General features: G+C 41.0%; 1 protein-coding gene across 1 annotated transcript in view; it reads right to left on the reverse strand.

Moving 5' to 3' along the window:
• ntm (neurotrimin) overlaps positions 1-25,350 on the reverse strand; it is a 482,200-nt gene that overhangs the window by 164,886 nt on the left and 291,964 nt on the right. The gene's annotated exons all lie outside the window — the stretch shown is intronic.

Genomic DNA, 25,350 nt, shown 5'->3' on the forward strand with positions numbered 1-25,350 from the left:
CAGGCACACACATATACAAACATCCATTCCCACCCTCATGCTCTCATATGCACTTACTCCACACTCAACCAACGTGGAGACAGACATAAAGAGACGCTGTACACACGATCACACTCCCCAAGCGTACTCTACAAACCGGGTCTAGGTACCCTTGCCCCTGGAGGGGGGAACTGCACCCAGACCCAGGTGGTGTTACCCTTTTCCCTGTGGTGGGGGGAGGCAGACCGCCCCGACTCCGCAGCAGCAGGGAGGCCCCACACTCCAGATCGCAGTCGGATGGCCAACTCCTCCTCCTAGCCCCCCCGCTCCAGCAGGTCGCAGAGAATGGGGGTGAGAGAAGACTCCAAACCTCCCTCCACCCGCTCATTGTAGTGTTGATGCATGTGTGTTCTAAGGTGCATTTAAAACCCAGGAGGGCATGGAGCTACCTGCCAGAGAGCAGCAGGTAAGCGCATGGTCCCTCCTGCTAGACCTCAATGTCTACGTGTATTTAACCTTGAGAGGTGGGCAACGACGCCAGGGGTGGGGTGTACACCCTGATGGTACTTGGGGGTGGGCACGATACACGGAATCCAAAGATCCTATATGTATGTGTAATGAGAGTGTGAGTAATGTGAATGTCTAAGTTGTGGGATAAAATTGAGGCAGAGGCAGCCAGAAGGGGACAGAGGGGGGGTAGCCTCCCTTGCACCCTGGTGACATACCCCTACTCCAAGGTCCTGCATGTGTGGGTGGTTGTGGTGGAGCGGGAAGAGGGAGGCAGCTGGAGATGGGGAGGGAAGGAAGGGAGGGGCAAGTGACCCCTCCCTGGGGCCAGCTCCCCCGCTGACCCCAGTAGGCACCCCCATACTCCGCGACCCGCCAGGGAAAGGGGGCCCAGGCCCATCCAGACCGGGGCCCAGTGCAGCAGCTCCGCCCGGCCCCACAGAGCCCGGGACAGTCCACCCAACCCCACCACAGAGAAAACTGCACCCACCCCACCATCCACTCATCTTCCAGACTACATAAGACAATAAACGCCCAGGCTGAGATCTTCCTCCACCTCTCCTGTATCTCCCCCTCCTGCAGAGAGAGTTCCTGAAGAGAGGAAAGCTCCTGCAAGATGTGACAATCTCCCCCACCAGTTGAAGAGCCCCCCAGGTGGCTCGACGCACCGGCGGCACCCTGCGCCAGGGTTGGGGCCCCATACACCCACCCGCCCACAACCCCGGCAACACACCAACCAGGACCCAAGCCCCCGAGGCCCGGTCAGGGCCCCAGCCCAGAGACGGAGCACCCCCAGAACCTCACGCCCATCCCGGACCCACCCAGGGGCAGCCAGGCTACCAGGTCAGTAACCCACGTCCGTCAGCACAGACCCTCCCCTAGCCCCGCTGCACGCAGCCGCGAGGAAACAGTCACCTGAGAGCCAACAGAGCCCCTAACCGGACATGACCGCTACCCCGGGTTGAGCCCCCCAAGGAAGATGCCTCCGGGGAACCCCCCGATGCCCTAAGCCTGTCCCTACCCCCACACCAATCACAACAGTGAAGGCGGGACCAAACTATGACCCCCCACCCCCACTAGGTGATGGAGCTGATCAAAGGAGCCCAGAGCAATTGATCTGATGTGGTGGCAGAGGCTGTATCAAGACTAATGTAATCTAATAGATAATTTCTATATTGGTTAGAATTAAGATTATTTTTATTTTTCCAGTTCATGAGGACTGTTTTCTTGGCTATGCATTGGGCAGTGAAAACCATATGGGCGATATTCTTTTCTGAAGTGACATTATCTAAGCTGCCCAACAAACACACTAAGGGGGAAGTTGGAATGTTACATTTCAGACACTTCGATAAGTCTTCACATATCTCGTGCCAAAACTTCTGAACTGGTGGACAGAACCAAAGAGCGTGGATATAATTGTCCGGTGAATTGGTTTGGCAGTGTGAGCAGTTGTTGGTAGACGTAAAGCCCATCTTGAACATCCGATGACCTGTATAGTGCACTCTATGTAATATTTTGTATTGAATTAATTGAAGACTGGGATTTCTAATTAGATGAAAGGTTTTTAAGCAAATCTGAGACCAGAAGTTTAGGTCTAAGTTAACTGATAAATCCGCTTCCCATTTTGCAATAGGAAGTGATATTGATTCATCTGTTTTAGAAAGCATTCTGTATATTTTGGATAGTAATTTGGGGGTTTTAAGAGTAAGAAATTGAACCACACTTGGTGGTGTTTGTAGTTCAACTTGACCCGGTTTAAATTTCTTTTTTACTATGGATTTAATTTGTTGATATTCTAAAAATCATTTCTTGTTGATCCCATATTGTGTAACTAGTCTGTCAAATGAGATAAATTCTGTTCCTTCTAGTATATGTTCTAAATATTTGATTCCTTTACCACTCCAATCTGAAAAGTTTATCATATTATTGTTTTGTAATATGTCAGGGTTGTTCCAGATAGGTGTACGTTTGCATGGGATTAATGAAGACGCCGTCAATTTTAGAAACTCCCACCATGCTGTCAGAGAAGAGCTGATGTTGATGCTTTTAAAGCATTCATGTCGTTGGATGTTTGAGCTGATAAATGGTAGGTCTGAGATCTCTAGATTATTGCAAAGTGCTTGTTCTACATCTAGCCAAGGTTCATCTAAGAGGGTATGTTTTAGCCATCCTGAGATAAACTGAAGCCTGTTGGCTAAGAAGTAGTGCTGAAAGTTAGGCAGTTCTAGTCCTCCTTTATCCTTGGTCTTTTGTAGTGTTTTTAAGCTTATACGTGGGGGTTTATTTTTCCAAAGGAATTTGGACATACATGAATCTAGCGATCTGAACCAATCTTGTGGCGGTTTAGTTGGGATCATTGAGAATAAATAATTTATTTTTGGTAAGACCATCATTTTTATAGCGGCAACCCTTCCCATGAGTGATATGGGTAGACATTTCCATCTAGCCAGATCATCTTCTACCTTCTTTAAAAGTGGGATATGGTTTAATTTAGTTAGATCTGCAAGCTTGGGAGAAACATTAATACCTAAATATTTTATATTTCCCGATTGCAGTGGTGTAGAAGAGGAATTATGGAGGGAGCAATTAATCGGTAGAACTGTAGATTTTGACCAGTTAATTGAGTAATCTGATATTCTTGCAAAAGAGTTTATCAATTCAATCACCCCAGAGATATTGGTTTGTGAATTTTGGAGAAAGAGTAACACATCATCCGCATAAAGGCTGATTTTATGTTCCACGTTCTTGCATTTTATGCCCTTAATTACTGAATTCTGTCTAATTGCTGCTGCTAGTGGTTCAATAAAAATTGCAAACAGTGAAGGGGAGAGTGGGCATCCCTGCCTGGTGCCCCTCAAGAGACAGAAGCTGGAGGATGTTTGGTCATTTGTTCTAACACAAGCTGTTGGGGAATTATATAATATTTTTAACCAGTTTATGAAAGAGGATCCAAAACCAAATTTGTGTAAAGTTGCAAATAGAAATTTCCAGTTAACTCTGTCAAATGCTTTTTCTGCGTCTAAAGAGAATATTGTAGTTTCTAGGTTTTTACTGTATGAGTAGTCTATCAAATTAAGTAATCTACGTGTATTTGTTGATGAGTGCCTACTTTTTATGAAACCAGTTTGGTCAGGATGAATTAAGAGGGGGGTTATTTTCTCCAGTCTCTTTGAGAGAGCTTTGCAGATTATTTTAAGGTCTACATTTATAAGGGATATTGGACGATAGCTTGAGGGATATACAGGGTCTTTGCCTGGTTTTAGCAGGAGATTAATGTTTGCAGAATTCATATTTGATGGAAGTCTGCCCTTTTCTTTAATTTCCAACAACGTTCTGTAGAAAACTGGTGCTAGAATCGACCAGAATTCTTTGTAGAATTCTGCAGGAAAGCCGTCTGGACCTGGAGCCTTATTATTGGGCATACTTATCAGGGCTTCCTGGAGTTCACCTGGTGTCAGTGGTGAATCCAGTGCCATTGCTTGAGTGTCTAATAATTTTGGAAGAGTTATGTTGTCCAAAAACTGATCAATTTCTTTTTTAGATGGGTTTATTTGTGGTGAATACAACGTTTTATAGAAATCCCTGAAAATGTTGTTTATTTGTATCGGATCATATATTGTGTTCCCAGATGAATCTTGAACAGCACATATAGTTGTTTTTTCTTTCTTTATTTTTAGCTGGTTTGCTAGAAATTGACCGGATTTATTACCATTTTCATAATTTTGTAAGCGTACTCTTTGTACTAAGAATTTTGTCTTATTATCAATTATCTCATTTAATTCTAGTTTTGTTTTGCGTATTTTGTTCAATGTTTCCTGATCTTGGTGGGACGCGTAGGCTTCTTCTAGTGATTTGATGTTTTTTTCTAATTCCTGAATATTTTTGTTTTCTTTTTTCTTTTTATGTGATGAGAAAGAAATTATTTTACCTCTCATCACAGCTTTCCCTGCTTCCCATAGAACAGAAGCTGATGTTTCGGGAGTGTCATTATAGTCCAAATATGAAGTCCACTCTTTTTTAAAATATTTAATAAAGTCTTCATCTTTAAGTAGTGATATATTAAATCTCCAGTTTTTTCTTGGCGTAGTATTATTCTTGTGCATTAGTGTTAAAGATACAGGACCATGATCGCTGACAGCTATAGGGTGAATCTCAGTGTCTGAAATGTCGTTCAGCAGTGAGCTGCTGACCAAAAAATAATCCAGACGAGAGTAAGAGTGATGGACATGTGAGAAAAAAGTATATTCCTTCTCTGATGATCTCTCCTGGACTGCAAATACCATGGCGGTGGTAAAAAAAAAGGCCCAGCAGCGTCTCCATTTTTTGAGAGTGCTCAGGAGGAACAACCTGGAGGAGAGGCTGCTGGTGACATTCTATAGAGCCACCATAGAGAGCATCCTAACGTATGGCATAACAACATGGTATGCAGGGTGCTCAGTTGCAGACAGGAAAGTACTGCAGAGGGTCATCAACACAGCCCAGAAGATCACTGGCTGCTCTCTGCCCAGCCTGGAGGCCATTGCAAACTCTCGGTACCTCAGCAGAGCTGGCAATATCATTAGGGACTATTTTCACCCCAGTAATCAACTGTTTGAACTATTACCGTCAGGCCGACGATACAGGTCACATAAAACCAGGACAAACAGATTCAGGGATAGCTTCTTTCCCAGAGCTATCACCGTAGTAAATAAGCACAAAACAATTGAATCTGTTTAACTATACCATACTTGCCACTGTCACTATATTACTATCATTATATGAATGTTGCTATTCTGTATATATTGTACTTATTATTGTTTGAGTACTTCGGTTGTTTTATTGTACTTTTTATATTTTATATTTATATTTATTATTGCATTTTGCACCAAGGGAGTGGCACTCCAATTTCGTTGTACCTTGTACAATGACAATAGAGGCTATTCTATTCTAAAACACAAAACTAAAACACTACGCTAGGGGTAGTGTTGAGCTTGATTTGCAAAATAAACGGCAAGTTTGTTGCAAACACATGGGTGTATCCCAATTCAGGGTCTTCAGCCTTAAAGTACGCAGCCTTAACGGTCCACAAGGGCCGCGTACTCAAAGACCGCTAAGGCCGGAAGTGTGAGGCTTGTAGGCTTCTGAAATGGGACGGTCTAGTCTCCGTCACACTGCCCAGGTTGCCTAGCAACCATGATACTAACCGCTGGAAACATGTCATACAGCTTTGTTTGACAGAAATGAAGGAGAACATATTTTGTTCATTTGTTTGTTTGTTTCTACATGAGCTTTGTGTGATTTGATAAGTATCTGAGGCTGAGACCACAGGACTGTAAAACATGATTTTTGGGCTTCATTTCTGTACTGAACAGTCATTTTAAGATTAGCTAGTAAATAACAATTAGCTAATGTTGTTCATGAGACTAAAGTTATATCACTTTGGTAATGTAAATATAATATGGCCAATATTATAGTCATTATATTAATCATTATTAGTTATTACAGCAGTGAACATGAACTCTGTGTCAAATACTGAGCTTCAGTACAGATTCAAGTTGCAGTTATTTATATGTCTTATCACCTTAAATCTTCACTCAAAGACAAGTATCTTTGACAGTGTATATATAGGTGTATTATATATAAGAGACAAATGTTGTTCCTTCAGTATGTTGGCATTACTAAATTTGGCTCAATGCTTACATATACGTATAAAAAGAAAATTTACGAGCTGTGATAACTGTTTCTGATAAAATGAAGAGTAGACTGATATATTAAATATTTCTTTATTGGGTGAGAAAATCAGACCATGTAATAACTGCTTTACGTCATACAGAATAGATATCAGAGCCTTAGACAGGCTGACTTCTGATAAATGGGTCAAACTGTGCAGAAAGTATACAAACACATAACATCCTCATAGAATATGATGTAACACTATAGATCAACTTACCTCAAAATATATAAAGCATATAAACAATTACAGCAATATGATGCAACAAACACAGCAGATCTACTAATCCAAAATACTCAAAGTTTCATAGAACTGAAACAAACATGGACATTTATTTTTAGGTCCATTCTGCTGCTGATACATACTTTAGGTTTCTGAACATAAAACTTGTTTCTGCCTTTCATAGTGTGTAACCTGAAGGCCCTGAGTACTTTCTCCCACACTGAAAACACTGGAATGATATAATTATTTGAACATTACCTAATAAGACTGATTCAGGACAGACAATTAGTTATGTTAAACATTTCTAGCAGTCCTTCACAAACAGGGAACAGTCTGGCTATTTTCTCCATCTGTCAGCTGTTGCTGGCTCTTCCTCCTCCTCTTCCTCACACCCTGCTGAGTTTGTCCTGGTGGATCATCAGGGGTGCAAAGCCTCACAGATGATGTGCAGCAGTGGGTTCCTCAGTCTGTCCTCTCTCTGACTCTTGCAGTTGTCACACATGGAAATCAAATGTGTGATAAGCTGCAGGATTCAAACACAAGTGTAACTTATAAATACATGTTCATACTTTTATTACACAATCAGAGAGAAAGAAAAAGAGAGAGAGTGCAGGACAGACAGACAGGTGACAGTCTCAGGTGTATACACTGCTACAAAACAGCACAAGAGAAGGAGGATTTAGTGTTTGTGTTATTACGAGTGCTAAACAAGAAGAGTTCCCAGATGGTACAGTGGACACATGTGTGACTCCTGTGATTAAAGCATCTTTCTTTCAGCTTAACGAGTGAACCGTTAGCTCGTTCAAACAAACGTTAAAGTCCGTTTGGCTTGACACCACTGAACAGAGGCAGCAGTATCACATAGCTAACATTAACAGTGCAGTGAATTGTGGTTGTGCCATGATATTCAGGACTGCAAACTGAACAGCATTCACTGACTTTCAGCTTGTTGTGTTTGTGGATATATGACTGACTTTAATTATCCATAAAATCATCACATTCTCTGTAAGATTAAGGCCGACTATTGAACAGCGTATATTTTGAATTAAAGGCTTTAAAACCAAGTTAGTACAAACATCGCTAATGTCACATAACTTTCCCGGCATGTGGTCAACAGTAATGTTTTAATGTTCTTTATTATTAAACATTTGCGCATAAATAAATGACATAATATTCAGTACTTACTTTTGAAAGTTTACTCTTCGGCTGCCCCGCTTCCATTTTTTTCGGCAAAATTGTCCACACCCACCGCCGTGCTATGAAGTCTGGGATATGTACTTCCTGGCTTGTGTAGTTCTAGGTAACAAACGCTCAACACTGCCCCTAGCGTCGTGGAGCACTTCCGTTGTGTTTTGCAGTTTGCATGTGTTTTTGGGGTTTGCATGTGTTCTGGGGTTTGTACGTGCTTTGGAGTTTGCATGTGTTTTGGATTTTGTAAGTGCTTTGGATTTTGTAAATGTTTTGGAATTTGTAAGTGTTTTGGAGTTTGTAAGTGTTTTGGATTTTGTAAGTGTTTTGGAGTTTGCATGTGTTTTGGATTTTGTAAGTGTTTTGGAGTTTGCATGTGTTTTGGATTTTGTAAGTGTTTTGGAGTTTGTAAGTGTTTTGGATTTTGTAAGTGTTTTGGAGTTTGCATGTGTTTTGGATTTTGTAAGTGTTTTGGAGTTTGCATGTGTTTTGGATTTTGTATGTGTTTTGGAGTTTGCATGTGTTTTGGATTTTGTACGTGTTTTGGAGTTTGTAAGTGTTTTGGAATTTGTAAGTGTTTTGGAGTTTGCATGTGTTTTGGATTTTGTAAGTGTTTTGGAGTTTGTAAGTGTTTTGGATTTTGTAAGTGTTTTGGATTTTGTACGTGTTTTGGAGTTTGTAAGTGTTTTGGATTTTGTAAGTGCTTTGGAGTTTGAATGTGTTTTGGAGTTTGTACGTGCTATTTGGAATTTGTAAGTGTTTTGGAGTTTGTACGTGCTTCGTCTCTAGGGGCCACCGTAGGTCATAACATTCTTATTAATAAATTAATTAAAACATCATCATGTTTAACTATATTGAATTCAGTTTAGTTATATCTATATAGTGACGAATTTCAAAAGTCACCCCAAGGCTCTTAAAAAAACACATTTTCTGTAGTATTTAGTTAGGTAGGGAAGCCTGAAGATCACAAGTCCTGATAATAAGTCTTTGTTAAGTTTATTGCACTCAGGGAGTGCCATATATTTGTGCATGTGCTATATATTCATTCAGTATTACCAAATGCCTTCAGATTAATTAACTTGGCAAACAGGAGATGACTAGACAAACAGACATCTTAATTAATTGACAGATAACTGGGACAAGTAACTTGCAGAGATTGAGCTTTACAAAGTGAAGCAAAAGTGATAGATAATCACTTTTTAAACTCAGTCTTCATTTAAAATATTTGTTTAAAGGCAACTTCAAAGAGAACACATGCAGCTTACAAAATAGCTCTGCTTTTACTGTTGAAATAATGGATCTCTACATAGATCCCACTGGATGTTCTGATAAATAATGTGGGTTCCCAATGAGATTCCTAACCTTGGCTTTATTTAAGAGAATGAAAATGTTGATGTACCAAATTTTACTGATGCTTACAACATCCCTGGACTGAGCTGAGCATTTTCCCTTAAAAACAAAATGGCTTCAAGCTAAATACAAAGAACATTCAGGACCTCAAAACTCAGACCAGCAGCCACTATAAACACTATGACTTACCAAGAACATTGGAAATGAGTACATGTTTCTTTACATCAAATGAATACTACTGATTAAAATTTGAACGATTTAATGTTTTTTCTCAATGGACTACTTCCAAATCCACAACAAAATGATTTGTAACAGTATTAGTTACAGAACAAATGCTCTATTTTCTTTAAGAGTGCTGTGCATTAAAAGAAGCAAGACAGGTGAAATCCAAACCAACCCAGCAGGATACACAAAAGCAGAAGCAGAACCATCAATTACCCATCCCCACCCAACCCAACCCTCGACCTCCACAGTCCCACCGTACAGACCCGGCATTTAAAGGAATCTCTGGCCCACCGCAGCCTGGAGGAGAAAGAGGCAGGCCCAGAGAATCTACACAGGGAATATCCACAGGCGCAGAAAGCAGCCGGTGAGTTGTGACCAGTGGTGTGTCCAGCACGTAAATCCCCCCCAAATAGCTCCAGTTCCGGAGGCAAGGCAGAAGAAAGTAACTGGGAACAGGTGGAGCAATGGAGAAACTGGGGAGGGGGTGAAACCAAGTCCGCCAGACCCATGGCTGGGCCCCATACATGCAAACTAAGCACAATTTGCTAAATCAGCCAGCAACAGCATTCTATTCTGCTTGAGCAATAAAAATGCTTTACAAAGGCCATGTCCACACTAATACGTTTTCATTTGAAAACTCATCTTTTTCTCTCTGTTTTGGCCTTCCGTCCACACTGAGACAGCGTTTTCGGTCAAGGAAAGCGGATACATTTGAAAACGCTGTTTTCGAAAACGATGACACATTTTTGTGATGTGATGCAGTCATGTGACCAATTAAACTAAGACAGCAGAGCGCATTACACAGCAGTTGTTTTATTTGCTCTCAATTTTGACAGCAATATTAAAGATTAATATCAGTTTGTACATGCTCCAGATAGCTTTCCTCAAACTCTGTAATTCTCACTCGCTTTTGAAACTTTGTACTTTTGTGTTACTCGCAGCAACAACTCCACCTCATTGTTAGTCCATTTAAAAAACTTGGTGCTTTTCCTCAACATTTTTCTGCGACGTTTCAAAGAGCCAGAAAGTAAATTAACAGCAGACAAAAATTACGCCGGTCGAATTGTCTTGCATTTCACGCATGCGCAGTACTGCAACATAAGCGTTTTCGGCCGTTTCAATGTGGATGCACAACTCTCTAAAAACGACTGAAAACGATAGTGTGGACGCAGAGGGTTTTCAGACGAAAACGCTGTTTGCAAATTTATCCGGGCTAGTGTAGACGTAGCCAAACACAAGCCTCACCCACATGCATTCATACAACAAGTTTATCTCTAACATTCACACTGCATCAGGAATGCATCAGGAGCAATTTGAGGTTCAGTATCTTGCCCAAGGATATTTTTGCATTCAGATTGGAACAGCCAGGGATCAAGCTACCAATCTCCCAAAGCCACCCCACCCTGGCATATATTCATGTCTCAACAGTATGTCCTGGTTCCTTAACACATACATGGATGTTGTCTGTGTCTACGATGTTATGGTTATAGTAATGTTTCTCTTGCTTAGATCTAGCCTGGGAATCCTTACTGTAAGCACGCCCTGGCTGGGATTCAAACCAATGACTGTAGAAAACATGGACGATGCGACAGCGCCTCCTCCATTGTGCAAAAATGAAGCCAAAATACCCCGCTTGTGGAGGCTGCTATCTTGCATTTTTGGAGCCAGAGTCTGTGCAGTAGTGACTTGACGTGGAGCGACTGTTTAACGCTCCCGCCCACACACCCGCTGGACGTGACCGCAAACACGCCCCCCTACACTTTTTATGTAGCCTGGCTGCTCAAGTTTTTTGCTGGCTTACCGCGATTGACGACTCGTTTCATTAAGGTAAATACAACCATGTCACTATTATAAAAAAAAAGACACACAGCTTATCATCTTATAGTTCTAATATCACTCTTTTGTTAATTTGTTTGCTAGATTAGCTGCGAGCATACACACTGTGTTGGAGGCTTGTTGCTAGCTAGTTAGCGATGCTACACATCTGTTACTCTAATAGTCTGTATTATTGAAGGATTCAGCACTTCTTAGGTTGTTTTTTTTTTTTTTATCCATTTTTAGAGAGCGATGAGATCATCTGCACACTCCACAGAGGCCCAGAGTTACTGTTAATATCAAAAATGTAATGCTGTCCTTTGAGATTTTAACATAAGACTGTGAGTGTAATGGATCTAAAACTGTTTAAATCTTCACAGCCCTCTACAGCCTGGTAACATGGAAACTTTAAAAACAGCAGCATGAGGTTTCAGTAGTGTAGTATAATTTGTTCTTTTTATTTAATAATAGAGTCCATATTATATCAGCAGCTACATTCATCATGGGGAGAAACTACTGAGGGAGACCATGAGGACTAAGCTGGGTTTTCTGGGTCCAGAGGTTTGGAGAAACTTATTCCTATTCTTTCAACACAGCTGTCCTGTGCCAGAAGTTCTGTTGACCCACTGAGAGAGGCTTCATTTAAGAAACACCAGGTATGCCGAAGCTCATCGCATTGATCAAGCAGGACTCATGATCTTCACCAGCAGCTCCCTCACAGGGAAATCATCAGCACTCCTCTGTAGGCCCGCGCCAGAAGATGGATAAACCCAGCATTTCATTAACACTGTGATGGAGACCTTTGCTTTGTGTAATGTTATAAATACTCGGATACTCCCCAGAAGCTCTGGACTTTTACATAAAGATATTATATTCAGTCCTGTAGAAAGTTATATAATTAAAAAATATACAATCCTCTCTGGTTACTCTGGTATGAATAACTCTGAATTAATTTATGGTAAATAACACACTATCTGCAAAAAACTATTTGTAGTTCAACATACAAGTGATGACCTTTGACCTTCATCAGGTTTTATTTAATTGTGTCAGAGAAAATCTCATGTGCTCTTCATACAGGTGAGTACATCAAGTGTTTAAAACGGAAGCTGTGCAGGTCTGAGATCAGCAGCTCTCTGAAACACCAAACTGAGGTCCTGTTAATGCTGATGTATAGTGACACAGTTACTTGGGTGATTAATCCTTTTGACTTTTTGTCTTTAACTTTATCAATAAAACAGCTGCAGCTTTCACTGACAGCACATGTGGTACTTTAACCTTTGTACTATTTTCATCAGTTCATTTTGCATCTGTCTGCTGTCATTGGGTGGTGCTGAGGTCCGAATCTGAGGGCAGCTCCTGTAATCACAAAGAGAACAGAATCATCACAAACTCAAATATAAATTTTATCCCTCAAAATTGAAATAAAGCTGATCCTTCTCTGTTCTCACACATTCAGGATCTGAAGTTCTTCTCTTACTTTTTTTTTCCCGTATTACAGTACAGTACAGTACTTTAATCCATCGTTACTGCTTAATGAGGAGTTACGGAAGTACAAGCTTTTTTTTTTTTTAAAAAATGGTGTTACTGTCTTTACAGATGTGGCAAGAGACTGAAAACATGCTGTTGTTTGCACACATTTAATAATCAGCTCTGCACAGGAGCTGAAGCAGAGTGCAGCCTGTTGCATTTACAGTACAATACAACACAATATAAGTACAGTAACAGTAATTAGTGACTGAGCAGCCCGGGGCGTTTCTCTTGATTTCTTTAGTCAGGGTAAATCCATTCACCTGCACGGGTTAGCTAAACGAATTTTACAAAACAAGTTTCCCTGACAGGTGAGTGCTCATTTTAGCTAGCTAGGTCTCAGGACCTAGCTAAGGACGGTAGTTATGGATTAGCTTACAAACACATTTAACTTACCGAAAAAGTGCAGCGGAGCCTCGGGTCCTTCTGTCGGGTAGTCCAGTTTACTGAAGAACACCTCAGGCTGTCAGGTTAAAACAGTCGGTCGTGTTTTCGCAACGTAAACGCTGGCCCTCCTCACAGAGCCTACGCTCGATCTGCTATTCCCGAACAGAGATAAGCAGTTTCTCCGTGACTGCAGCTGCTAGTCAAAGCTGCTATGATGATGGAGAGGAGACCCCTTGGACATCAATCAGCGTGATGAGAACTATTGAAAACAAAAGAAAGAATCTTTGGAAAAAAATTATCTGAGGAGAATTAATTTATTTTAGTCTGACCCCAGTCCCATCCGCTAACATGGATTTATGACCTATACTGCAGCCAGACACCAGGGGGCGATAAAGACGTTTTGGCTTCATTTTTGGGGAGCTGTTGCATTGTCCATGTTTTCTACAATGATTCAAACCAACCGAATCAACAAGTTCATGAACTAAGAGCTAATAAGAAAACAAATTCAGGAGTGAAGTGACCTTTAGTCAGCTCTATATCAATGAGATGAAGCTGTACGCCAGTAGTGAGTGAGACTAAGGCTACGTTCACACTGCAGGCGAAAGCGCATCAAATCCGATTTTTTTGACCCTATGCGACCCATATCCGATCATGGTATGACAGTGTGAACGGCACAAATCCAATATTTTTAAATCTGATCTGGGTCACTTTCGTATGTGATACTGAATCTGATACATATCCGATGTTTTAGAAAGCGACTGCTGTTTGAATGGTCATGTCGCATTAAATCCGTCTTTTACGTCACTGACACAAGACAGACGCCAATTATCAGTGCCGGAGAAGACCCTGATAAGACATCACGAACACTTCCTGGCCATCCAGTGTACATGTCAGTGAAACTGTTGGGAAGACAACGTTGGAGAAACGTGAACATTTTATTTGTACTGTAAAATCTGCAGATTCTGACAGGAATAAGGATAATTAGTAGGTTATTTACATTATTATGTAAATAACAAAATAACTTAAAGCAAAACTTGGGAAACGTAAAGTCCGAAGTCTTTATATTAAGGGCCATCAGTCAAACAATACTGTTTGCTCTGGGTCTAAACAGAGCCATTGTGGGTGACATCTTCTTTTGCGCATGCGGGCCGCTTTGAGCGTTCACACTAGAGCGCGTTTGCTGTCGCATTTTATTTGTAGTGTGAACAAGCAGACAAAAAAATCGGATTTGATTAAAAAAATCGGAATTGAGCATTAAGACCTGCAGTGTGAACGTAGCCATAGACTTGCTGATCCACCTCACCATGAATTACAGCAAAGACATCAGATTGTCAGTTATGTTTGGCAACTGTCAAACATGCACAATATGTTTGACAGTTTCAATTGTCAAACATATTGTGCATGTTTGACAGTCGCAGGTGCAGTTGAAGAATTTGGAGATAGTCATCGATCTTTATTTTCCCAGTACACCAGTCGCAGTACACGTGAGTCAAACTTAAAGCAGACCTTTGAACAGGGGCTTCTTTCTGGTTCAGCATCCTCTTAGTCCACTGTGATGTAAAATTAGTGTTCAAACAGTTTCCAGTTCAGTGTTTTATAAGCCTTGGTGTTTCCTAAACATCCTAATGAACTTCTTCTCATCTGAGAGTGACAATTTGGATCCTCTTGGGGGTGGCTGTAGCTCAGGTGGTAGAGGCCGGGGAATGGTGAATGTCAGTACCACAGTCACCTACTAACCGGAAGGTCGGTGGTTCAATCCCCATCTGTGCCAGTCTGCAGGCCAAATATCCTGGTGCAAGTTACTAACCCCAGGTTGCTCTCCTGTGCATCCATCGGAGTGTGAATTTGTATGTATGTTAGTCAGATAGCATTAAAAACTTAGAAAAGTGCTTGGGTGAATGAACGAGTTATATAAAGCACTTTGAGTGCTCAGATAGCGTAGAAAAGTGCTATATAAGAACAAGTCCATTTACCATCTTCCATACCTTGACAAAGTGGTGAAACATCAGAATAAAGAATAATTTATGGTTCCATACATACACATATGGGTGTAATAGGGCAATCGTCAGTCTGCATGGATGACATCAAGCATGAATGAGAGCCACTCTCTCAAGCACCGTTGAAATTTTTCTACAGAAATTATCTATTTGTGCATGTAATATTAAAAGGGAGCTTCTGCCTCATTACAATAGGCTTAATAGCAATCATGCACATGGGACCAGGAGGAAGAACTAATTCAATATTTAATTCTACACCTATCATCATGATGATTAACATAATATGGAAAATACTATTCCATGTTTCTTTACTAGACTAGTAATATATATTTTACTGGCTGGGATAGCGGCTTCATCTCAGTAGATAAAAAGTTATCATCTAGAGTTCAGAGTACTGCAAAGTGGATGTAACCATGCTGAAATCATTTGCCTAATAAGCACTAATTATAGTTCAAGGGCAGTGAAATTAAAAGGACATTGCAATAAGTTAATGGTATTGCTGCCATGTTTGAAGGAGTATAAATAACATGCAAATATAGTTGTGCTAATACATGTGGTAACCAAAGCAATAATCAAAGCCTCATTACAACAAATTGTTATTTAAAATGAAAATGGATTTTATTATTCTTTACTTTGGAGTAAAACTTTCAATAAAACTAATGAACAAAACACATTATAAATTAAATTCTGAGAGTGCAATATATGTTTAAATTATATATTTAAACATATATTGCATATACATATATATTATGTAGTAAACTGTTAAGCATACATTTCAACACCCTGAATGTACACATCATCAGTAGTCATTAAAGAGGGAATTCCATGAGGGAGGTCACACATGTTGCAGAGATAACAAGCTCTCCTCAGTGTCCCCAGCAGTAGTAATGCATAACCACAAAGCATCTATATCTGAGTACTGCAACTGTTAACTGGCACTGGGCTTCCTATTTTTAGCTTTAGTGGAAAAAAATACAGTACACTTTTTGTTTGACAAGAAACCAGCTTGGGCTGTCAAAGCTCAATGACAACACTCACATAACATCTATCTTTTATTACTCGCAGACAAAGAGAAAAAGACAGTTTTTTTCCTCACTTTCAACATCTCAATATTGCTAAATACATATTGCTTTTCCAGTAACCTTGGCCCAATTTCTTTCTTTCTCCCTACTTTGATACCTTCTGGCATTTCCATTTGGGTGAGAGATCATGCTGTTGCTCAATTAAAAATATGAAGTTACATGCAATCTCTCTGCAATCGATCCAAAAACAAAGTAAATGGTAAATGGGCCTGCATTTGTATAGCGCTTTTCTAGTCCATAGGACCCCAAAGCGCTTTACACTACATTCAGTCATCCACCCATTCACACACACATTCATACACTGGCGATAGCAAGCTACACTGTAGCCACAGCTGCCCTGGGGCGCACTGACAGAGGCGAGGCTGCCGGACCCAGTGTTTTGAGTTTCTTGTGCCTCATTGTTTTTGTATTATAAATTTATGTTCCAAGTTTTCTTTGTTGCCCTAGTTTATTCAGAGCCTAGTGTCCTAGTTTGAGTTTCTTGTGTTTTTAATAGCGTTCCCTCATGTAGTTGCCCCCTGTGTCTCCCTTTGTGTAATTGTGTTTATATTGTGATGTTAGTTCTGGTGCCTTGTGTTCCGTGTTTTCCTCACCCCGTCATGTGCTGCTCCTTGTTCTCTCTCTGTCCCTCCAGGTTGCCTCTGTGTACATCCTGTGTTGCATTGAAGGTTTGTGTCTGGTGTCAGCATTTTCAGTTTCCGTGTCTTTCCTGTCCTGTCACGTGTAATTATCCTCAGCTGTGTTCCCCATTTGCTTCCACTTTCCTCGTTACCTTCTGTGTATTTATGTCAGAGTCCCCCTCTGTTCCATGTTGCGTCGTCCCTCATAGCTGTGTGTGATTCTCCCTGTGTCTCCTTGTGCACATTATAATTAGTTTTTCCCAGTTTAGTTTTGTATTGTTTATATGATCTGTTTCCCAGCAATAAAGCTGTGTTTTTGAGTTTAAGTTCCGTTCCCGTGAGTTTGCGTTTGGGTCCATTCCTGCCTGCCACACAGCCGAAACATGACAGATTGTTTTTGAAGTTGTTTTAAATATGACAGGCTGGTATCATAAATTACATATCTGTCATGATCATGGGCCATGTTGGCCCAGCATTCTTAGTTTTCATGTATTTTTGTATTTTGTTCTTTATTTAGGCCATGGTTCCTGGGTTGCTCTGTTAAGTTGTTTCTTATTTGATTTCCCCTTGTGACTTTTACCCCCTGTGTGCCCCTCTGTGTCTCTGTGAGCCCTCGTCTCCCCTCCTTGTGTTTTATTCCATGTTTCCCCAGCCCGCTATGCTCTCCTGTCTCTCTCTCTCTCCTCCTGTCTGCACCTCTGTGTACTTCCTGTTTTACTTTGACAGTCTCCCGTCAGTGTTGTGTTACTCTTGCCGTGTCTTGTTATGATTATCTGTGTCAGCTGTGTTTCCCGTGTGCTCCCACTTCCCTCGTTAACCCTCTGTGTATTTATGTGTATGTCTCCCTCAGTTCGGTGTCGCGTCGTCAATGTCTCCTCCCCGAACCTGTGTGCTTTTCTGTGTTCCCTCGGTCCTCAGTTAGCATTCCCAGTTTAGTTCAGTTCTTTCTGAAGCCTGCAATAAAGCAGTGATTTTGAGTTCAGCTTTTTGTCTCCGTGAGTTTTGCGTTTGGGTCCTCATCTGCCTCCACACAGCCAGTTCATGACAATATCAATAAAGGACCTAATCATTTTGATGTTGTTGATAAATGTTGTCCATTTTTAACGGTGCCCTAGCCTTAACTCTAATCTTTGCATGAAAAGTACATACTGGATTTGCCTAAAGTACTGTTCTAATCATATGCAAACCCATTGTATCACATTCAAAATTAATAAGTGTCCTTAAAAAAGATATGCTTGGTGAAGATATATGCCAGATATATACTAGGAGACATCAGTGTTGGTATTTATTATGTAGGAAATTTTTGACCAAAAAGTGACTTTATATGAAAACATATACTGGCAGCCAAAGACAGAAGTACATCTTTTCTTTACCCTAGTCACAACACACAAAACACATTTTTGTAGCTCACAGTCTGCACTGGTGTGGGACGTCTTGGTTCCATACAGTGTTTTTGACAGTGACATGACAGCAGTCTTTTATGACTCCCTTATATTCCCCTACAGTGACAGCAAGGGAATGGAGAGAGCTGCCAAGAATCATGGAAAGGAATCCCTGTCAAGTGTTACCCTGAGGCTTTCCCTCCTTCATGTCAAGATAGATAACCACCAGAACCTCATGGAGAGCAGAGAGAGAGAAAGGAAGACAGAGACAGGGAGAGAGAGAGAGAGAGAGAGCGAACAGACCTGGACAAAAAAGGGCACACAACTGTGTTTCTAAGAAGCTGGGGTTATTTTTTTCTGGATGAGATAGCAAGCGTCACTTTTTCTTAGCAAAATAAAAAACATTTTTTTTGCTTTTCCTAATTTCCAGTTTGCTTACATTTACATATTTGCATGTTCTGCCACAGTCAGCTTTTACATTTGATTTGACTGAAAAACTCTCCAATAATGGTAAGTAAAGTAAGTAAAAGTAAGTATTTTTTCATGGCACTATATTAATAATTTTTCATACTTGTCAGATTTACTTGTTTTATTTTGTCAAAAGTGTCATTTTAACTTTTACATTACATTTTAATTCAGTTCAATTTTATTTATACAAAACCAAATCACAACAACAGTCGCCTCAAGGCGCTTTATATTGTGTGATTGACCCTACAATAAGTAGTAGAAGTTAAAAAAAAATTATCCTGGAATGTCAGGTTGTGTGTTTGTGATTCATTGGTTAATGCAACCCAATACTACAGGTTGGTACACAGAGAGAGCCTGAACATACAGTTCTTTGTGTCCAATACCAAAATGTGATACCACCATAAATGTCTCTGTGTCATTGACATATAAGTTTTTAATCCATACCTTCTGATGTATTTTGCTAAATTTAGCTATCTAAAAATGGTAAACAAAGAGCCCCCCACAACACACACAAACACACACGAAAATAGATGAAACGGATTACATTGAACTGCACTCAAACAGTTACTAATATTTGCATAGCCATTAGACATAAGAAATATCAGTTTCCGTCATATTACACTCAGTGCCAGAGAGCTACCTAAATATCACAGGAAACAGAACCTATCCTTTTTGTCTCTCTCCTCATTGCCAAACAGCAAACGGGTCAATAACCCATCATTATAGGGCTTCACACTTCGCTGCCTTCAAATTGACTGCCTGAAGGATTAAGGAGAAAGGCAACAATGACAAGATGAGACAACATTGCTCATCTTCTCTACCTACCTAAAAACCCAGGGTACTAATACTGGAGCTTAGCTGAACAAAGTGGAGGCAGCATGACATCTCCTACAATTTCCAATGGAAAGTAGAGCAGTGCATGAAGTAGGTCAAAAGTCACATACTAGAGTCACAACAATATTGATATTTAATTGTCTTAAATGAAATGGTCTCCAATAAAATGTTGGCTAATTCTCTGTACTTCTGTCTGGAATGGACGCCTCTACAATCTTTATCTTATCCTTTGCTCATTTGGCACTTGCTGGTTGACACTAACACATTTTTTGTTGTCTTTCATATATAAGCAGTCTCTATAGGGAATAGAGTGTAATCTTCATAATACATGTTACATGGAGCAAGAGGTCATTCAGCACTTTAGAAAATACACGTTTATGTAGATCAGTACTATCTTATTTACTGTCTTTGTCTTTGTTAATAGCAGAAACAATTCTCAGATTTAAGAGAATCTATTATCTGAGCAAACCCCAAATGACTGACTTCCTGTTTACCTCTGAATAGAAATAGAACATTTGTAATTAGCTTTATGAAACAGAAATTTTTGCCTATGTTCTGCATATATATATATATATAAAAAAACACCCAGCACGCCCCTGCGGGCGGTTTATCCTTCAAGCTCGGGTCCTCTACCAGAGGCCTGGGAGCTTGAGGGTCCTGCGCAGTATCTTAGCTGTTCCCAGGACTGCGCTCTTCTGGACAGAGATCTCCGATGTTGTTCCCGGGATCTGCTGGAGCCACTCGCCTAGCTTGGGAGTCACCGCACCTAGTGCTCCGATTACCACAGGGACCACTGTTACCTTCACCCTCCACATCCTCTCGAGCTCTTCTCTGAGCCCTTGGTATTTCTCCAGCTTCTCGTGTTCCTTCTTCCTGATATTGCTGTCATTCGGAACCGCTACATCGATCACTACGGCCGTCTTCTTCTGTTTGTCTACCACCACTATGTCCGGTTGGTTAGCCACCACCATTTTGTCCGTCTGTATCTGGAAGTCCCACAGGATCTTAGCTCGGTCATTCTCCACCACCCTTGGGGGCATCTCCCATTTTGACCTCGGGACTTCCAGGTTATACTCGGCACAGATGTTCCTGTACACTATGCCGGCCACTTGGTTATGGCGTTCCATGTATGCCTTGCCTGCTAGCATCTTGCACCCTGCTGTTATGTGCTGGATTGTCTCTGGGGCATCTTTACACAGCCTGCACCTGGGGTCTTGCCTGGTGTGATAGACCCCAGCCTCTATGGATCTTGTGCTCAGAGCTTGTTCTTGTGCTGCCATGATTAGTGCCTCTGTGCTGTCTTTCAGTCCAGCTTTGTCCAGCCACTGGTAGGATTTCTGGATATCAGCCACCTCCTCTATCTGCCGGTGGTACATACCGTGCAGGGGCCTGTCCTTCCATGATGGTTCCTCGTCTCCCTCCTCTTTCTTGGGTTTCTGCTGCCTGAGGTATTCACTGAGCACTCGGTCAGTTGGGGCCATCTTCCTAATGTATTCTTGGATGTTCGTTGTCTCATCCTGGACTGTGGTGCTGACACTCACCAGTCCCCGGCCCCCTTCCTTCCGCTTAGCGTACAGCCTCAGGGTGCTGGATTTGGGGTGAAACCCTCCATGCATGGTAAGGAGCTTTCTTGTCTTTATGTCAGTGGCTTCTATCTCCTCCTTTGGCCAGCCTATTACCCCAGCAGGGTACCTGATCACGGGCAGGGCGTACGTGTTGATGGCCCGGATCTTGTTCTTACCATTCAGCTGACTCCTCAGGACTTGCCTGACCCTCTGCAGGTACTTGGTGGTTGCAGCTTTTCTAGCGGCCTCTTCATGGTTCCCATTCGCCTGTGGGATCCCCAAGTACTTGTAACTGTCCTCTATGTCTGCAATGTTGCCTTCTGGTAGTTCAATCCCCTCAGTTCTGACTACCTTCCCTCTCTTTGTTACCATCCGACTACACTTCTCCAGTCCGAACGACATTCCAATGTCATTGCTGTATAGCCTGGTAGTGTGGATCAGTGAATCGATGTCTCGTTCACTCTTGGCATACAGCTTGATGTCATCCATGTACAGGAGGTGGCTGACAACTGCTCCGTTCTGTAGTCGGTATCCGTAGCCAGTCTTGTTAATGATCTCACTGAGGGGGTTCAGGCCTATGCAGAACAGCAGTGGGGACAGAGCATCTCCTTGGTAGATCCCGCACTTGATGGTGACTTGTGCTATGGGCTTGGAGTTGGCCTCTAGTGTTGTACGCCACATCCCCATTGAGTTCCTGATGAAGGCTCTTAGGGTCCCATTGATCTTGTACAATTCTAGGCATTCCAGTATCCAGCTGTGGGGCATTGAGTCATAGGCCTTCTTGTAATCAATCCAGGCAGTGCACAGGTTGGTCAGTCTGGTCTTGCAGTCTCGGCTGATTGTTCTGTCTACCAGTAGCTGGTGTTTTGCGCCTCTGGTATTCTTGCCAATTCCTTTCTGTGTCCCGCTCATGTATTGACCCATGTGCCTGTTCATCTTAGCCGATATGATGCCTGACAGGAGCTTCCATGTAGTACTGAGGCAGGTTATTGGTCGGTAGTTGGAGGGGACCGGTCCCTTCTTGGGGTCCTTGGGGATCAGGACCGTCCGGCCTTCAGTTAGCCATTCCGGGTGTCTCTCGTTAACTAGCAGCTGGTTCATTTGTGCTGCCAGACGCTCGTGGAGTGCAGTCAGCTTCTTCAGCCAGTAGGCGTGAACCATGTCGGGCCCTGGTGCTGTCCAACTCTTCATACTGGAGACCCTTTCTTGGATATCTGCCACTGTGATGGTTACTGGACCCTGTTCAGGGAGGTCGCTGTGGTCAGCCCTCAGATCCTCTAGCCACTGAGCATTGCCGTTATGGGTTGCATCCTTCTTGGATATATATATATATATATATATATTGATGAAGAAATGATTTTATTAATGTGATTAGGGGTTGTCATGGTGATTCTGATAATTAAAAATTTAATTTCATTATGCTTTTAATTATGATAAGATTGCTGTGAAAGCTATCATGACATTTTCCTAGATATGATATTTTTGTGTGTATGTTTTAATTAAGGTGAAACTTGTCCCATTTGCAAATTCTATTTATTCAAAAACTAATATTTACACACCTGCTGTAACATCTGCTTGTGGTAGCTTTGGTACAGAATCATACATATCTCCCTATAGAGAATAATATCAACTTGTCCTTTTCTTGAATGTGACTCAAAAAAACTCATGTGTGTTCATAATTTGAGAAATTGTGTTTGTCACTTTCTGGAGCTCTAAGTATATCTCACCATTAAAACCAGAGATGCCAGTCAAACCCATGATTTTAATTTAAAGCTTAAGTCCTTTTTGCAAGGAGGAGGGAAAGAAGCAAAAGCAAAACTCTATTTTTGGAGAAAACATGAAAAGACAAAAAATGAAAAGTAACATCAACCATGTTGTGTATCAATGTAGTGTTGATACTTCAGCATATCCCAAGGGAAGTCAGCAGTGGAGTCTGTTTTTGATTCGTCATTTTATTATCTCTTTGGGTCCTAGACAAGGTGCTGGCTGGCTGGCTGGGCTGCCTGGCGTTATAACTGGGGCTAATGGAATTCGAATGTTGGGGCCTCATCTCTCTGTTGTGATGGCTGGGTGACAGGCCCTGATGGATTGCTGGAGCTGAAGGCTCGCCTGACAGTCACGCTCGGTTGATGGATTGTGAAATGAGACAGACATACAAAAGCTGTGGGCAGCCCAGACCAAGAGTGACCCCCCACTCCTCAGCATGCATCCTGCACCATCTTCCTCAGTTAACCAGTATACTGTCTATGACAGAGAAACCAAAACACTTCCTCCCTGATTTGTTGCCTGGGTAACATGGGTGGTTTAGCAGGATGCCATGGACTCAGTGGGCAGAGCCTTTTTGATAAGGGTCTGTGGGTATCTATCATGCTGACATTTCATGTGAATTCCCCTCTGAGGGGATCAAATTATCTACTCCACATCAGCACTCACATCAGGCAAATTTAAATGGTTAGGTATCACAGAACAAATGTGTACTAAGTCATAAATAAGTAGTTTTTATGGTACCATTACAACAAGTTTTAATATTAACAAAATAATCAACAAATTGCAAAGTAATTATCAACTGGCTTCTGAAAAACAAAATAAACTTAACATATTTTGTCACTGAGTATGGTATAGGCCTAGAAAAAATTATATATTATAGTTAATATGTAATTATACAGTAAAACCCCTAATTTCTGTACAATTAGGCTAAACCTCTGTACTTCAAGCAGTAGCATGCTGACAGTTAGGTAGCACCACATAGATAAGAACATGATTGGCTTTTTTTTAATTGACAACACAGCACTTCTATTATCATTGCTTATTAACAATTAATTAAATGCTACCAATAATTGATTTTCTTGCAGTCTTGATCCCCATTCAAATGATATTTATTTCTCATTTTTGGAGGGTAATGGTATTATTACCAGATCTACTAAGTGATATAAATAAGTATATAAATCATTTCCCTCACTGGTACCTGAAGTGACCTCCTATTTTTTCAAAGAGTGTCTAGTGCTCCTGCAATTTAAATTCTGCCTCCAGCTGCAGCTTCTTCTTTTTTTCCAGTTCATAGGAAGTGCTTCTTTTTAACGTATGATATTAAAAGAACATTTTAGATAAAAGAAATTTCAAATAGGACAAGTTAAACATATTAGTATCAACTTACTTTAAGTCAGTTGAAATCTATTTTCATCCTGGGGCCCTCTATATTGTATGTAAAGTCAAAAACAATATCAGAGAGAACAAAAGCAATCTCATTACAGGAAGAGACTGGAACGGGGCTTAGAGAATGACATCCATCTGACCCAACTTGTTGGGTTGAGGGAGAAATAGATGCCAGTGGCAAGAAATTCAAGCACAAAGTATTTAAACTACGCTTACAGTTTGTTAATGTGCTATTGTAAATTCAGCTATAGGTATAGTTACAGGTGCTCTCAGAGGGCTCTGTGTTAGTTTGTGTTATATCCCTGTTTTAATTTTCCTGTGGTTGTATGGACAACCACTACTGAATAACTGTGATTGTAATAAGAAACCAGAGAATGTCATGATTCTCACAGAAGTTCTAAAATGAATATTTTAACCCCCACATCTAGTATCCAGTATCACGGCAAAGCTTTGGAGAGGCAAAGTGTGAAATGGACACATATACAGAAGTTGCAGTAAGAGCAGAGGGATGTTTTTATGTCAATCCAACACTACATTTAAACATCATGGGAGAATGTTTAAACAGACATTACTAACACAATTAGGTGTAAATACATGTTAGCCCTGAAATGTACTTCATACCTTCCTTGGCCATTAACGACTTCTCCGCTTTAAATATATTAACTCTCCCCGCTGGAAGATTTTACTGGAAGAGACTTCTGTGTCCACTTCACACTTTGGAGAGGCAAAGCGTGAAACGGACATGGTGGACCCCGCTTCGCTGTAATATTGCGTTGCATGTTTGGTCATTTATGCTATTCTAATGACTGTTCACAAGTTTTTCACATCTAGCATTAAAGTTTGGCCTATTCTCACCCTACAGACATAATATTCTTAGAGCATTGCTAATTTCTCTCATTTGCAAGCGCCTGAATGTGATAATGAACACATCCTCCAAGAAAAGCTGAGAAAAGAATAATAATTAAAACATTAATAGAATGAATAAGAGAACTCAAACAGCCTACCTTTGACACATTTGAATTTGTTTATTCTCATCATAGAACGTCAGGGAAGATGTTTCAAACTTCACCTTGATTTTTGTTTTCTCACACTCTGTTTTGACAGTTATGATTCAGTGTCTTCTATGGTCCCTTTAAAACATTAAATTCAGTTCTCCTCATGTTTGTTCTGGAACATTTAGCAGTCATTCTGCATGAAAAGATCTTAACGATGTGAAAATGTTTAAATGAACAAATAAGTAGGGTAGACCAGGGTTGGTTATCATACATGTTGGTTGTCAAACTTGTTCTACCACAGAGAGCACTGTGGTATTTGGTCACACATTTGAACTGACTTTTTC

The sequence above is a fragment of the Rhamphochromis longiceps genome, linkage group LG10, assembly GCF_057381845.1.
Source record: "Rhamphochromis longiceps isolate RC_006_pf linkage group LG10, R_longiceps_female_GT1.1, whole genome shotgun sequence".
In the NCBI taxonomy this organism is placed as follows: Eukaryota; Metazoa; Chordata; class Actinopteri; order Cichliformes; family Cichlidae; genus Rhamphochromis; species Rhamphochromis longiceps.